Genomic DNA, 15,158 nt, shown 5'->3' with positions numbered 1-15,158 from the left:
TGCATGTATATCATATGCACATATGTGTATATTGTGTGTATATGTGTAAAATTATCTATATATTTAATGTTTGATTAAGTTTTTTACATAGGATAGTTAGATACACCATTCTATGTAATAGTTTGAGTTTCATGTAATACTGACAAGGTATAGTTTAGAATAAGATTGTTTTGAATTTTCATTTACTTTTCAATGTATTTTGCATAAATAAGTTTTGATAGATTGATTTGATTTTTTGGTAAAAATTTATGCTATTTTGTATTTTATACTTTTTCTAATTTTTTCTGTTTTCTCTTTTCTGCATTGCAATAGTTTTGATAAGATCCTATTATGTATTAGTTTAAAAGTATAGCATTTTATGACCTTAATTGTTTTACTTGACGTTTTCTGGTTGTATTACTATTTTGATGTTTTCTTCCTTTTGTTGTGCTTTTGTATATGTTTGCTTTATATTTTGAATTTCAAAACTGTTCATTATATATATATATATTTTCCTTTACCTTTCCTTTGTTTGAATCCTTACAGTAAGTTAGTGTTAGATAGGATAAGATAAGTGAGTGTAGGCTGTTTATTATTTGGGGTAAGAATTTTATTTTAGGTAGGAATTTAAGTTTATTGGTATATAAATACCAAAACATTGTTTTCAAACCTATTTTGGCTTTGTGCAAAGGGGGATCTGTTCTAAGTAAGAGAGGGTTATAGCATGAGAAGATGATCTGCAGGGGACAGATACAGAGGATGGAGGCATGAGTCTAACAGGGAAAGATTCTGGAATTTTGAAGGAAGGGTTAGACTGGAACTGAGGAGGTTAGTTCTCTCTGGAGATATCTGGAGAGTGTGGCTGCTTTTCCTTAGTGGCTGATCCTGTCCTTATTTCTGTCCTGCCTGTGGTCTTCTGTGCTATATTTTCTTGGAGAAGAACTGGTGATTCTGGACCAACTGTCTGCAATGGTTGTAAGACCAGGTCTGGGATCTATTGGATCCAGGGCCTTTCCCTGGGCCCTGGGCCCTGTCAAGCTTACCAATACCTTATTACCAACTAAAGGGGGTACAGCTTAGCAAGAGCAGGGACTGGGAAGGTCCTAGGAAGTGATGGAAGGATTAGTGTAGACCAACAACTCTGAGAAGACTCTCTGTGAAGAGACATTAGATTCTTGGGATTTTAGTTAGCAAAATTAGCATTAGAGTTATCCCATCCCCCTTTTAACAATTTCCTTTTTAAAATCAAACTACCTTTCCATTTTACTGAGTGGTCTGTGTGGGATCTCAGACCAGGATCTGCCCTGGTCAGAGTACGGTTGGCTTTCAATCCACAGTTAGCATCTTGATACTGGCCCACGTTAATCTATCTTTTCCCATCCTCAAAACCACCTCCCTAAAACAGACTTCAAGCTCTCTAAGGCACAATTACTCCCTCAGCTTTCTCTTGAGAAAGAGGTTCACCTGCAGTTCCCAGAAGGCACCTCCTAGGGCTGCTGGCATCATAGACACAGAGGTTCCACAGCATTTCTTCTCATTACATTCCCATGATATTTAACACCAAAAGGTAAGTCTATCCAGTAATGTTTAGGGTTAAAAATAATTATCTCGTGGTACTACAACTATAGCAGCTTCTAGACTTCCTAGGCTCTACTATCCTTTCCTAAAATTCTCCAACATCTGATAGAGAAATAATTTCATTATGGAGATGCCTATAGATACTGACTGCAGTAACATTCATACAGACTTTGAAAAGCCTGGGGGCTTGGGGCTGAGTGGGTTCCCTTCCCCAGTCACCACCAGCTTCAGGGAGTCACTTGGCTCTCACCAATGGGATTAGCACTAGTAATTGTAGGTCCCTGCATGGTGCTTCTCACAGATTGCATGGGAGATTTTACCTCAGCTCCAGGTGCTTTCATATCTGGCCCCTTGAAAACATGAAGGCAGTTAGGTGGTGCACTGAATGGACTATTGTTTTTGGAGTCAGGAAGACTCATCCTTATGAGTTGAAATCTGGCCTCAGATCACAAGCTGTGTGATCCTGGGAAAGTCACTTGATCTGGTCTGCCTCAATTCCTCATCTCTACAGTGAGCTGGAAAAGGAAATAACAAAGCAGCATCTCTGCCAAGAAAACCTCAACTTGGAGTCATGAAGACAGACCTGGACAGATACTGAACAACAACAGAACCATGATAACCAAAGGCATATAGAAGGAGTCCCAGGTAGATTGCCTCCACCATCTTTTCTGCTTGCACACACATACACTCTGATCACTGATGGAGGTCATTATGAGGCTGACAGGTTTCTATGACTCCTGAGATGTTTTAATACTCTTGGAGAATAATTTTTCCTCTTCACTTATTGACAGAATTTGTCAATGATCATCCTTGTTGGAAGCATTTGAAAGTATTGAAACAGACAGGAGTCTGTGAGAGTATATGAGGGATCAGTTGAGAAGAAGGGAAGGACTAAGGGAAAGAATTGGCATAATCATGTTGGGCCAGGGATTGGTGCTGGGGAAGGCAGGGTCCTTGCCTCTCTCTGAAGTGTGGCAGGAACACTGCCTTTACTTCTCAATGATACTTTAAGACCCCCAAATTCAGTGAAGCACAGCTCTGCCTTCCCATCTGTCAGGGGATCCTGGAGCTCCTCCTCAGTGATCTCCTCCAGTGATGCCAGAAAGATCAGACATTTTAGCAGAGAAACTTGCTCACTGTATATGCCAGTTGCAGCCAACAGGACCCCTACGATGATGAGAGTCAGTCTTACCAGGCTGAGGTTGTAGCATCCCAAGCATATTCACATCTATGAAATAGAGATGACTGTATTATTACTGTGTCTCCAAGCATGAGGCTTTACCGATAAGGTTTGTGAAGGTAACCTTGACCTGATCACGAGACCTATTGCCCAACACAAGCCCATTAACATGTTCGGAGACTTGCCCGGGAAAGCACGGTTATGTCCTACGCGCCCAAAAGGTGTTCCCTCTACTGTACCACCCAATCATGATTGTCTAAGATATGTGAGGTAATTGTTACGTGATTAGAGGCATCCCTCCGCCTCCTCATCAATAAAAGCAAAGGCAACCCCTGAAATTTTCTCTTTTTAGGAAGGTCCTTCACCTAGATAGGATTACCGTTTCTCTCTCTCTTTCTCCTCCAAGGCCTTTCCTTCCCCGAGGCTGTGACCATCTCAGCCTGCACTCTCTACCTTAATCTCCTCAACCACCTCGTATTCCATTAATCCTCATTTTCCGCCTTAAGGAAAATCATAGGGGTTGCCTGCCCTATCCAATCACTGATTTGTTGGTGTCTTTCATTTCCACCCTGGTTCTCGGTTCCTACCTCTCCTCGGTCCCATTACAAAGGTGAGCCCCTTCCCTTGTGGGACCCTGCTGGTCAGAGAAGTTCATTAGGAACAAACCCACAGAGGTGGATGAGGTTCTCCATAGGGAAATCTCAGAAGCAAGAACTTGGAAGGATGGGGGCAGGGAAGACCATCACTGAGACAGGGACAAGACCTCTCTCATCTCAGGCACCCATAAATGTAAGCACAGAGACCCCTCTGCCCCTACTCTCAGTTTCCTCAACACCAGCCCAGTCTAGACTCTGCCTCTTGGACTGAGAGGTTCTTGTTGCTAGTTTGTGAACTTGAGGATGTGGGTGAGGGAAGGGGGTCCCAGGAAAAGAAGAAAGTGGGAGGATCTGAGACAGTCTCCTTCATCCTCCTCCAACTCAGTCCTTCCTCTCCACTGTCCTGAGTCAGCTTAAGAGCCCTTTCCTGGGACCTTCACTTTGTCTTCACTTCTGCTCTTCCCTCTCCTTTTTAATCTTCAGCAACTTTAGCAAAAGCTTGGTGGAGTGGCTAGTGCACTAAACTTGGGGTGAAGATGAGCTGAGATCAAAGCCTTGGTTCTACTCACCTCACTTTGCATCACTTCATGAAAATTCCTCCAGATTTCTCTTCAAGTATCCTCTCATCATGGCTTATAACCTAGTACTGTTCCATCAAAATCATATGCCACATGGTGTTTAGCCATTCTCATACTGATGGGCATCTCCTTGAATTTCTAATACATTTCCACCACAAAAAGATGCTGTGAGTATTTCTGTATATATAAACCCTTATCATTTTTCATTGATATCTTTAAATGCAGACCTAGTAGTGGCATTGCTGGTTCAAAGGGTATGGACAATTTGAAGGCCCTTTGAGAGATTTTCAAAGTGCTCTCCACTTTGTAGATTGGTTGTTGGATCAGTTCCCAAACTCGCATCCTCATTTTCCCACTTTCCCTCTAAATTTTGTCATTTTACTTTTCTATCATATTTACTAATCTGATAGTATGAAGTGGTACCGCAATGCTTTTAAGATGTGCAGTTCTCTAGTAAATATACAGCATTTTTTCATGTGAATAAAGATAGCTCTTATTTCTTCATTTGAAAACTGCCTGTTGATGTCCTTTGCTCATTTATCAATTGGGGAATGACTTGTTTTCCTATCAGCATGACTCACTGATCTCTACATTTAAGAAACGAGCCACTCACTGAAGAAACTGGCTATAAATGTTTTCATCCTTATGATTGCAGTGTTTCCTGCTATTCTGTTTCCATTTATTCTTGTCTTTCTCCTTTTATCTTGTCCCTCCTCAAAAGTGTTGTGTTTCTCACCACTCCCTCCTCCAGTTTATCTTTCCTTCTGCCAGGGTCCTCTTCCCTTATTCCCTACCCCTCATGCTTCCTTATATGGTGAGTTAGATTTCTAAACCCAATGAATGTGTGTGTTAATACATTTTTGAGCTAATCCATATGAAAGTAAGGTTCAATTGGTGCCTTTTACCCCTACCTCGATGTTGCCCATTCATTTTTTAAACCCTTACCTTCCATCTTAGAATCAATACTGTGTATGGGTTCCAAGGCAAAAGAGTGGTAAGGGCTAGGCAATGGGGGTTGAGTGACTTGCCCAGGGTCACACAGCTGTGAAGTATCTCAGGCCATATTTAAACCTATGACCTCCTGTCTGTAGATTTGACTCTCAATCCACAAAGCCACCCAGCTTTCCTCCCCCATACATTGTTAAAGTTTTTTATGCCACGTATGTGAAATGACATACCCAATCCTACCTGCCCCTTTCTCCTTCTCACAATGTACACCTCTTTCTTATCACTTCCTTGTATTTTTTATATATATCATCCCATCATAGTCAAGTGATACCTATGCTCTCTGTCTCTGAATATCTCTTCTATCTATCCTTGTAGCATACCAGGTATATTAGCATCATGGAAGTATTATTGATGTATTGATTTTGTATCCTATGTATTCATTTACCAGACTCATGGTCATGTTATTTATTGGTTATTGTATTGCCAAATCTTCACTGTGAAGGTCAAAAAAGAATTCCTGAGCAGGACATTATTGGCCACAGGGTCCTAGCTCACACCTTGTTAGACCACATTCCATACCAAGTCACATGTTTGTTTAACCTCCTCCTCTTTGATTATGTGGTTGTCAATTGAGCCAATGTTAGAGCCTATGCCATGTCACGTGTGCATTAGTTACCTCCCACTCCACATTCCTAAACTCTCCAATAAAAGTTTGAGGGCACATGTGGAGCCCTCTCTCAATTCCATCAGGGGAGCGTGGCAACATGTAGCCCATATTTTTTAACTCCTCGTCTCTGAGTCTTTATTCCTGTGTCTCTCTCTTTCTCTCCTCTATCCATTTTCCCTCAGTTTCCAATCTGCTTCTCAGTTGTTCACCCATGAGAATTTTAAGATATAACTACAGGAGGTTACATTATGGTGCCTAATATGATATAAATCACCTGAGGGCATGTGTTGGGTTGAAGATTGGAGACGGATCAGCAGACCTGCACTTGGCCTGTGAGGTGAGTTGCTGTTCCATTCTGGAATATGAGTCAAAAACCCGTCTTTTTATACTGTGAAGTCTTTAAAACTAGGAATTAAGATCGCAGAAGTTTAATTTCAGGCATTACTTAAAGTTATCTTGAAACGTTGTCCTAACTTTCCAGAACAAGGAGTAGTTACTAAACAAGAATGGCGTTTAATAGGGCAAGCTGTGAAATGAAGGGGGAAAAAAGAGACAGAATATTACCAGCAATTTGGATCGCATGGAATCTAGTCAGAATACTGCACAACATGTGGAGAGTTGAGCTGTTTCTCAGTTTCCACCCCCACCTTTCACTAATTCTACTAACACTAACATATCACTATTGCTCTTTCAACTTTTAGGGCTTTAACTGACTCTCTCTATTCATTCCCTGCCCCCTAACTGGAGGCTGCTGCAGAAGCTGAGAGTAAGACTGACCCTCCCTCACCTTAGGAGGATTCTGTTTGTCCTCCCTTCCCCCCACTCCTCCTGAATTTCAACCTCCACCTCCATGAAAACCTAATGCAGGATTACAATCATCCTAACTCTAGTAAAGAAAGCAGGTAAAACAGCTTCTCCAACAGGAATTAGAAATAATTCTGAGAATGCAGAAGTAAATTTAGAACAGCCCAGTGATGTTGCATTCCTGACTCTTAAAGAAATCAAAAGCAGAGTAATTCAGTATGATAGGGGGCAGCTGGGTGGCTCAGTGGTTGAGAGCCAGGCTTAGAGATGGGAGATCCTGGGTTCAAATCTGCCTCAGACACTTCCCAGCTGTGTGACCCTGGGCAAGTCACTTGACCCCCATTGCCTAGCTCTTATCACTCTTCTGCCTTGGAGCCAATACACAGTATTGACTCCAAGATGGAAGGTAAGGGTTAAAAAAAAAAACAGAGTTATTCAGTATGATAATGAAGCTCCCAACACAGAGGAGCTGCTGGACAAGATATATGTGACAAGGAAATCACTTTAAAAGACTGATATATATTAATTTAAGGTCGCCAAGGAATTCAGCTATGTAATTCCTAAATGAAAACTCAAGTCAGTCGTCAACCTTTTATAGAGTTTAATTACAAACAAGAGGAAGAAAGGAATTAGAGATATAGAGAGAGAGGGAGAGAGAAAGGGGAGAGAAGGGAATAGGGCTTAAATACCCCCTCTGTTTAGGCTGGGCCAAAAGGCCCAAGCCCTTAGATAGCTGGGGCAAAGAAAAGAGATCAGTCCCTATTACTCACATGACCAAAATGGTGAAACAGTCTCACGGGCCTCCACCTCCAGCTTCCTTCAGAGCAAGCTTCTCAGAGCACCTCTCCAACCACTCAGAGCCAAAACTCTCCAACCACCCCTTCAGTCCTCAGACCCCTCTATCTTTAAGGAAACCATCCAAGTTCCCTCCCCTCAGTTCTCACATCTACCAATCACTGTCCATCAATTTCCCTGTGCCAATGGTGGCTCTAGCTTAACCCAGGACCGCCCAGAGGTCTGTGGCTTTGCACATGTCTGTTGGAGGTCATATTCTCAAATAATTAAATCTTGATCTTTTGCTACAGCCCTTCCTAAATCCTGTTACCCTGAGTAGGGTAGAGATTGGAATAATTAAATTTTGATCTATGCTGCAGCCCTTCCTAAATCCTGTTAGGACTGAGTAGGGTGGAGATTGCAATTTCCAAGACCTGGTTCTGTCATTCCAAGTATCTCCATTGTATCAATTCTAAAATCAATCATGACTCAAAGAACTTCCTGTTCTATGCTTAAGCATAGGTCAAAGTCCTTTCCATTGTTCAGCAAAAGGTTTCTGTCCTAAAGTACTCTTAAGAAGGGAGGAGGAGGAACCTCTCATGCCAATGGGGTTCACATTCCAATAGCCAAGACCCACTATCAATAGGAAATTTTTCAAGTATGAAATTTCCCAATGGTGAAATTTCCAACATTTATAAGTCTAAGAAATTTTAAGGTTTATATATACCAGCAATCTCTAAGGCCAGATCATTGGTATCATTTGAATCTAAGCTTATTGCAGAAGATTTCTTATCTTAAAAACTGCTATTTCAACAGTTATACAAGGAACAAGCTAGAAAAAACAAGGAAATCCATGTGCCCATTTCCTATGAGGAATTAACTGGCACAGGGAAATTGAGAAGTCTTCATAGGCAGAACAAACCCTTAATCACATTGGGCTAGCTGCTAAAGAGCGTGGCAAATCATAACTAAACACCATAGTGCTACAGAGTTCTTTGAGGAGACAATTCCTCACAAAAGGGCTATGAGAACATGCCAAGACATAAAAACTTTAGTCCACAAGAATCTGAGGGCAGCTCAATTTAAAAAAAGAGAGCATGTGTTTGCTTTGCCCAACACAAAGCTGGATTGAACGATCATGTCCCAAACTGAAGCCGAGATGGTCTCCTGAGTTTTTCAAAGAATGTCCCACAGAACAGCATTGGGTCACACCATGTCTGCTGAGACCACAAGCCTCAACAAAATGTAAACATGGGTGGAATAATTCTGAGCCCCTGTAAAATCCAGGACACAGAAGAAAAGGCTCCTTGTGATCCCAAAAAAGTTAACACAGGCAGAAATTTGGCTCTCCAGCAAATGGCCCGAGCAACAGGATTTTGTTTATCCACAAAGCTCAGCACAATTTTAGCATATCGAAAGGAGATCTGGGAGACTCCTATAAATTACTTTAAAACAGGTCCAGAGATTCCATCCCCACTATTGTTAAAAAGCAAAAGCCTCATTCCTCAGAATTTACAAACTTTAAGCATTGTTAGGGAGACATACAAATCACAATTAAGGTTTTTCACATTTTTGCAATTTGTCATTTAAAAAAGCAAACATCTGAATCTTTTGCTTTTAAAGAGATCTTTGATAAAAGATAGTGTTGCTATGAAGTCAAATTTAAAATCAAATAGATCAAATTTATATTGGACCCAGCACATTAGAAAGAAATATCTGGTTACATTTTTTTCTGATATTTTTCATCTACCATAGTCTCTTTGGACAAGAGATATTTTATTTGTACTGAATTTTAGTCTAAATTTTAGGGTAACTTTACGTTAAGTAACACGGTGCAAATAGAATTTTTAAGGCTTTTAATTAGAGGTGAAGCCACATGGGCTGATCTAGCCACGTGACTTGCTTCTAAACCTATTTGGATCTTTATTTTTTTTAACTAAATAAAGCATTTTATTTATGATTTGCATTCCTCTTTCCAAAAATGATCTGAGATCCTTTACCAAACTGGTATATACAATAACAAAATTGAAAGAGAACAGAATTAAAACTCAAAAATTAGTAATGAAGAAAAGCATCAAAATCCCCAAAAGAAGCTCTGTAAATGTTAGTTACTGCAGATGAACAATGAATCAGCTCTGAGGTTCTAGAAGGCCAAATGGGAATATGTAGGATTTTCATTATCAACAATTCAAGAAACACTTGCTAAATACCTACTAGGCGGCAAGGTATTCAAAATACGGACACAAATGATGCAGTAACTGCTTTTAAGGAACTTCTATTCTACAATTCATATACATCATGTACATAAGTAAGTAAATATAAAATATATAAAGGAAAGGGCAATTTTGGGGTCCTGGAAAATACTAATAACTGGGATGGGGGCAGGAAAGGTCTCATTTAGTAGGTGGAACCTGAGCTAAACCTTGAAAGAAGCTGGGGATTAAAAATTCACAGAGCAATAAATACAGATTAGTTCAATAAGGGAGAGAATGTTAACAATTTTGTGGGGTGGGAGGGGGAAGAAGTGGCTCTGTAAAGGTTTTTCACATCAGTGGTACGTAAGCTGAATTTCAAAAGCCATGGACTCTAAAAAGTTGAGGTAAGGAGGGAGTACACTCTAGGCATAGGACAACAGTCTGGGCAAAGATTAGGATGAAGGTGGAAGATGGCCAATCAAGTTCAGGGAAATGGGGGCCAATTTGACTTAAACAAAGATTAAGTAAAGGAGAGAAATAAAAGAAAACAGGAAGGGGCCAGACTTGGAGATCTTAAATATGATGGCATTGTTTCATTATATATATGTGTATAACTCCAGAGCCTCATACAGTGCTTGGAACAGCATAGGCACTTCAGACTTATTCATTACTTGCTTAAATTATTAGCTGAGAGGTTTAAATTGTATCCCAGAGCCCACAGGCAGCTACTAAGGATGTTTTGTGTGTAGGGGAGAGACGTGATCAGACCTCTGTTTTAGAAATATTAATTTGGTAGCTGTATGGAGAATGGATTACAAAGAGGAGAGACTTGGAGTAGAAATAATAAATAATAAATTTTAAGAGGAATTCACATGTAGGATCCTTTCATAAAAGGCACTGTGTTATATAAATAGGCATTATTACCAGTTACAGTTTTGCAAGAGATACAGTAATACTCCACTCTGTAATAGCTACAGGCAATGTTAACTTCCAGCAAGGGGAAGATGTTTCTTAAGGGAGCTGTGAAAATATGGTCTCTGCATACAGCTTCCTAATGATCTCATTAATTAATATAGGGATAAAGCTTTAACATACCCAGAGGAATTAGCATTAGAATTATTAGCAAGTTAGAATTTTTATATTTATATATATATATAAATATATATTTATTTTTATATTTATATTTATTAATATATATATTAAAAAATAAAATAAATATATATATATAAATATATAAAAAATAAATATATATATATATATAAAATTAGAATAATTAGCAAGTTATTAGACTTTTTCTCTTAATGTCTCAAGTAAATTACTCGTAACTGTTAGATATCAGCTTGTTCATGGTTAAATTATGTGACATGTGCTTGAAGTAACGAATCATAAATGTCACTGATAAAAAAGATTGATGTTTTACATATCTGACAAAGAAACATAGCATTAACACTGCAATGAAAATTTAGGACCATAATTCGAATTCTTACACAGACAGAAGGCCATCCCATTTCTATAAGAGGTTGCTTAAATAGATGAGTTGGGTTCCACTCCTTAGGTAATGCAAATGTCATTATAGGTGAGAAATAATTAAAATGATAGATTAAATACTTTGACAAAAAGGAAAAACTGTCTTTTCTATTATCATTTCAACTTACAAAGATGTTAAGAGAAAGACCTAAAGATAAAAGACAATAATTTCCATTTGTATTGATTATATTTAAATAACTTTTAGCCATTAGGAAAAAATATACATGATAACCAGTCAACCAGTGATTTTTTCCAGATTAAGCATCATCTATGCGATGTGATCATAAAGTAACCAGATACTAACTTGTTCTAAACAAACAGAAGTACGTATATAGTCAAACAATTACTGATCCTAGCACTTCAAGTCATTAAGTATTGAGTACTTATATGCCAAACAATATTCTAAGCCAAGGGCAGATCCAAGAGCCAAGAAGAGTTTTTACATTCTAAAATAGTTTTGTTGCACTTTAAAATGCAAAAACCATGCTTAGCTGGGGCAGTAAGCAGTAGGCAACTGGGTATATTTGGCCTGGGATAGTAGTAAGGTAAGTCCTGTTTTAGGTGCTACAAATACAAGAAAGAACAATCTCTTTCCTTAAGAAGTTTATATTCTGCTGAAGGGATATAAAAGGTACAAAAATGAACAGGAATTACATACACTGTAACATCCTTCAAGATGAGGAAGACAATTTTTAGCGGTAGGACTAGGCAGGAGTCAGAAAATACCTCTTGTTGAAGGGAGAACACAAACTGAGTTAAAGGGATCTAGAGCTTCCAAGTCGGAGCTGAGTAAAAGGATGGGTATTCTAGACGTGGGGGCAAGATATAAAAGAACAAATAAGATCCCTTTGAAAGGAGTTTCCTCTGCAGGCTGCACACCTATCCTAACCGAATCAGTTGCTCAAAAAAGGAAACACTTTAAAGGACTGACAGCTTGTTCTTCTGAATATCCTTAATCAAATCAAATTCTTCAATCTTTGAGGGACGACGTAAAATTTGGAAAGCAGTTAAAAGCATTCAAGGTCAAGTCTGAATAATACAGCGAGTGATCAGGCAAGACATTTTTGTACGCTCCTGATCAAACTTCCAAGGGTGACACACTAATTTTCTTGAGTCACAAGCTGGCTCTGAAAGCAGTTCAAAAAAGGATTTCTAAGAACGTTTTTAACAATGGAAATATAAAGGAATACAAAACTCTAGGAGACATTTTTAAGACATCAATTCTGATATATTTGTTTAAAAAAAGGTAAGGATTAACTTAGCAATTTCCTTCAAATGACTACCAAATTCACATATACTGGGGATATGATTAACATGAGCTATTCTATAAAACTGCATAATATAGCAGAAAGAATAACCGATTTGGAATTAGGAAGGTCATTCAATTCAAGTTCTGCTCTGCTATTCATTAGAGATGTGACCTTGTACAAATAATGGATTCAAATTTTTAACCAGTAATTATTTATTAACTTTATTAACTAATTTATTAACCACTAGAGTTATTTATTAGTTGTTTAGAATTGGCAGAACTACTACTTCCTCAAATCACAGACATTGGTCCTGATACTGATGTTAGTCTACACACAATGACAAGAATACGAGTTCAAATGTTACTTGTACAGTATCGAACTTGGCAATCGAATTTTGCAAACTTTATCGGTAAAACTGATAATCCCATTCCTAGTATTAAAATCTGGTAAATTATGAATTTACATATAATTGTTTAAAAAATAATAACATCATTACACTTTGTTGTTAATGCTGTGCATACTTTCACTGCATCACATCAGGTAAAAGCAGAAGCACTATATCAGACAGTCCTGTAATGTTGGTGCATGCACTGTATAGATTTTTGCAGAAAACAGAGTTGATATCAGTTAGACACGTGTTTATGATCATAGCACAAACTTGTGAAATCATATGTGATTCATTGCATGTTGTTTATATGGATATTTATTTAAAAGATGAATATTAAACATCAATGAATTCTATCTTTCATAGTTGGAGTGAAAGTTTTATGACACACATTTACTCTGACATGAACCACCCTTGACCTATCTATGAGGGAATTTCAAAAGTAAATGGACTAGCAGCCACTGCTTTTTGGAAAGCAGGTAATTCGCACTCACTACTATATCAGAGTGCCAGATCTATTGTACCTCAATATTCTATACAAACTAGTGAAGTTACTTGGCAGTGAAAATTTTGTTGAACATATAATGTCACTCCTTCACTTCAAAGAGGTAACTGCAGAACTTTAAGAACTTCACAATTTTGGCAAAGGGAGGCATTACCAGATGCTCCTGTTGTAAAAATTGAAAAATAATATGTGATTGGAGATAATTACTCTCATGATGTATGAGCTAAAGTTCAAAATGAAAAAGTATGCAAAGTTATTGCACATCTTTTAAATAATCTTGCACATTTGGCCATTCCAAAACAGTTTTAAAAATTGGTATAACAGTGCTTCTACCAGCAATAGATGAGCTAAGTTGGACAAATCATGGAACATCTTTCATAAGACTGGTATTCCAGAAATTTCTTAAAAGCAAGCAATTGGAGAAAGGGCTCAAAGAAAGTTAAAAGCCCAAATTCAAATATAAAAAGGATATGTTTTCAGTCATTTTCTAAGTGAATAAGACCCCAAAAGTCTTTCATTTGGGGTCAAAATCTTGCTTCTATTTTTGCAGATACCAGAAGTCCATGGAAGAAAACCAAAGTCATCCAGCATTTCCAAAGAAAGCCAGCCCAGAGAGAGGAGTAAGCACATGTCTATATAGCACCAACCACAGCACAACACAGAGGCCAGGCATCAGAAGAAAACAGCAGATGAACAAACAAGACAAAACCATTGACTTAAAGAAAGGTCTAATGCATTATCCACACAGATGAACTTTTACTGAGAGGCAGTTTACCTACAGAAGAATATCATTAATTTGCTTACAGACATTCTATTCTAAAAGTATATGCGTATTTGTTGTAAGATCAATTTTTCTCATGTACCTGCAGACTTCAAATGGTATTTGTATAATATGTAACTTGCAATTATTTTATTTGAATTGTTCCATGTTACCCAAATTTGATCAAAAGACAAATTTTACAATTGGAAATGTTATAACAGTATATTGGATACTGTTCAGTTACAACAGAAATTCTTTATATTATCCAAAATGTGTGTATGATATGTAATAATTAAAATAGTGGAAGACATAAACTGTGGTCGATAAAAGAGTGGATGAGTAAAATTGTAACCACAGAAAATATGATTTCACTACAGTGCCTTGTTTTAAATCAATATATAAGGTGGCCAACAGGGGAAAATTCCCAATTATTAAATATAACCAAGTCAGCTGGGTTTTATAGAGATTTTAATTAATACAAATGAGGAATTAAAGAAAATAAGAGTGTAAACCTTAAAATTCCTTAGACTTATAAATGTTGGAAATTTCACCATTGGGAAATTTCATACTTGGAAAATTTCTTAGTGATAGTCTATTGGAATGTGAACCCCATTGGCATGGGAGGTTCCTCCTCCTCCCTTCTTAAGATTACTTTAGGACAGAAACCTTTTGCTGAACAATGGAAAGGGCTTTGACCTATGCTTAAACACAGAACAGGAATTTCTTTGAGTCATGATTGATTTTAGAATTGATACAATGGAGATACTTGGAATCAATCTCCACCCTACTCAGTCCTAACAGGATTTAGGAAGGGCTGCAGCATAGATCAAAATTTAATTATTCCAATCTCTACCCTACTCAGGGTAACAGGATTTAGGAAGGGCTGTAGCAAAAGATCAAGATTTAATTATTTGAGAATATGACCTCCAACAGACATGTGCAAAGCCACAGACCTCTGGGTGGTCCTAGGTTAAGCTAGAGCCACCATTGGCACAGGGAAAATGATGGACAGTGATTGGTAGATGTGAGAACTGAGGGGAGGGAACTTGGATGGTTTCCTTAAAGATAGAGGGGTCTGAGGACTGAGGAAGGTTGGTTGGAGAGTTTTGGCTCTGAGTGGTTGGAGAGGTGCTCTGAGAAGCTTGCTCTGAAGGAAGCTGGAGGTGGAGGCCCCAGAGACTGTTTCTCCATTTTGGTCATGTGAGTAATAGGGACTGATCTCCTTTCTTTGCCCCAGCTATCTAAGGGCTTGGGCCTTTTGGCCCAGCCTAAACAGAGGGGGGTATTTAAGCCCTATTCCCTTCTCTCCCCTTTCTCTCTCTCTCTCTCTCTCTCTCTCTCTCTCTCTCTCTCTCTCTCTCTCTCTCTCTCTAATTCCTTTCTTCCTCCTGTTTGTAATTAAACTCTATAAAAGGCTGACGGCTGACTTGAG

At 38.4% G+C, this 15,158-nt stretch overlaps 1 long non-coding RNA gene across 1 annotated transcript; it reads left to right on the top strand.

Moving 5' to 3' along the window:
- The first annotated feature begins 5,606 nt into the window (after nucleotides 1–5,606).
- On the top strand, nucleotides 5,607–14,040 carry LOC130454010 (uncharacterized). The gene is made up of 2 exons (XR_008911686.1): nucleotides 5,607–5,863; nucleotides 13,517–14,040. It is a non-coding gene; the product is annotated as an uncharacterized LOC130454010 (long non-coding RNA).
- The last annotated feature ends 1,118 nt before the right edge of the window (nucleotides 14,041–15,158 follow it).

This window comes from Monodelphis domestica, chromosome 4 (genome assembly GCF_027887165.1).
Source record: "Monodelphis domestica isolate mMonDom1 chromosome 4, mMonDom1.pri, whole genome shotgun sequence".
NCBI lineage: Eukaryota > Metazoa > Chordata > Mammalia > Didelphimorphia > Didelphidae > Monodelphis > Monodelphis domestica.
Note: the sequence above shows the minus strand (reverse complement) of the source record. Positions and strands in the feature narration are given on the sequence as shown.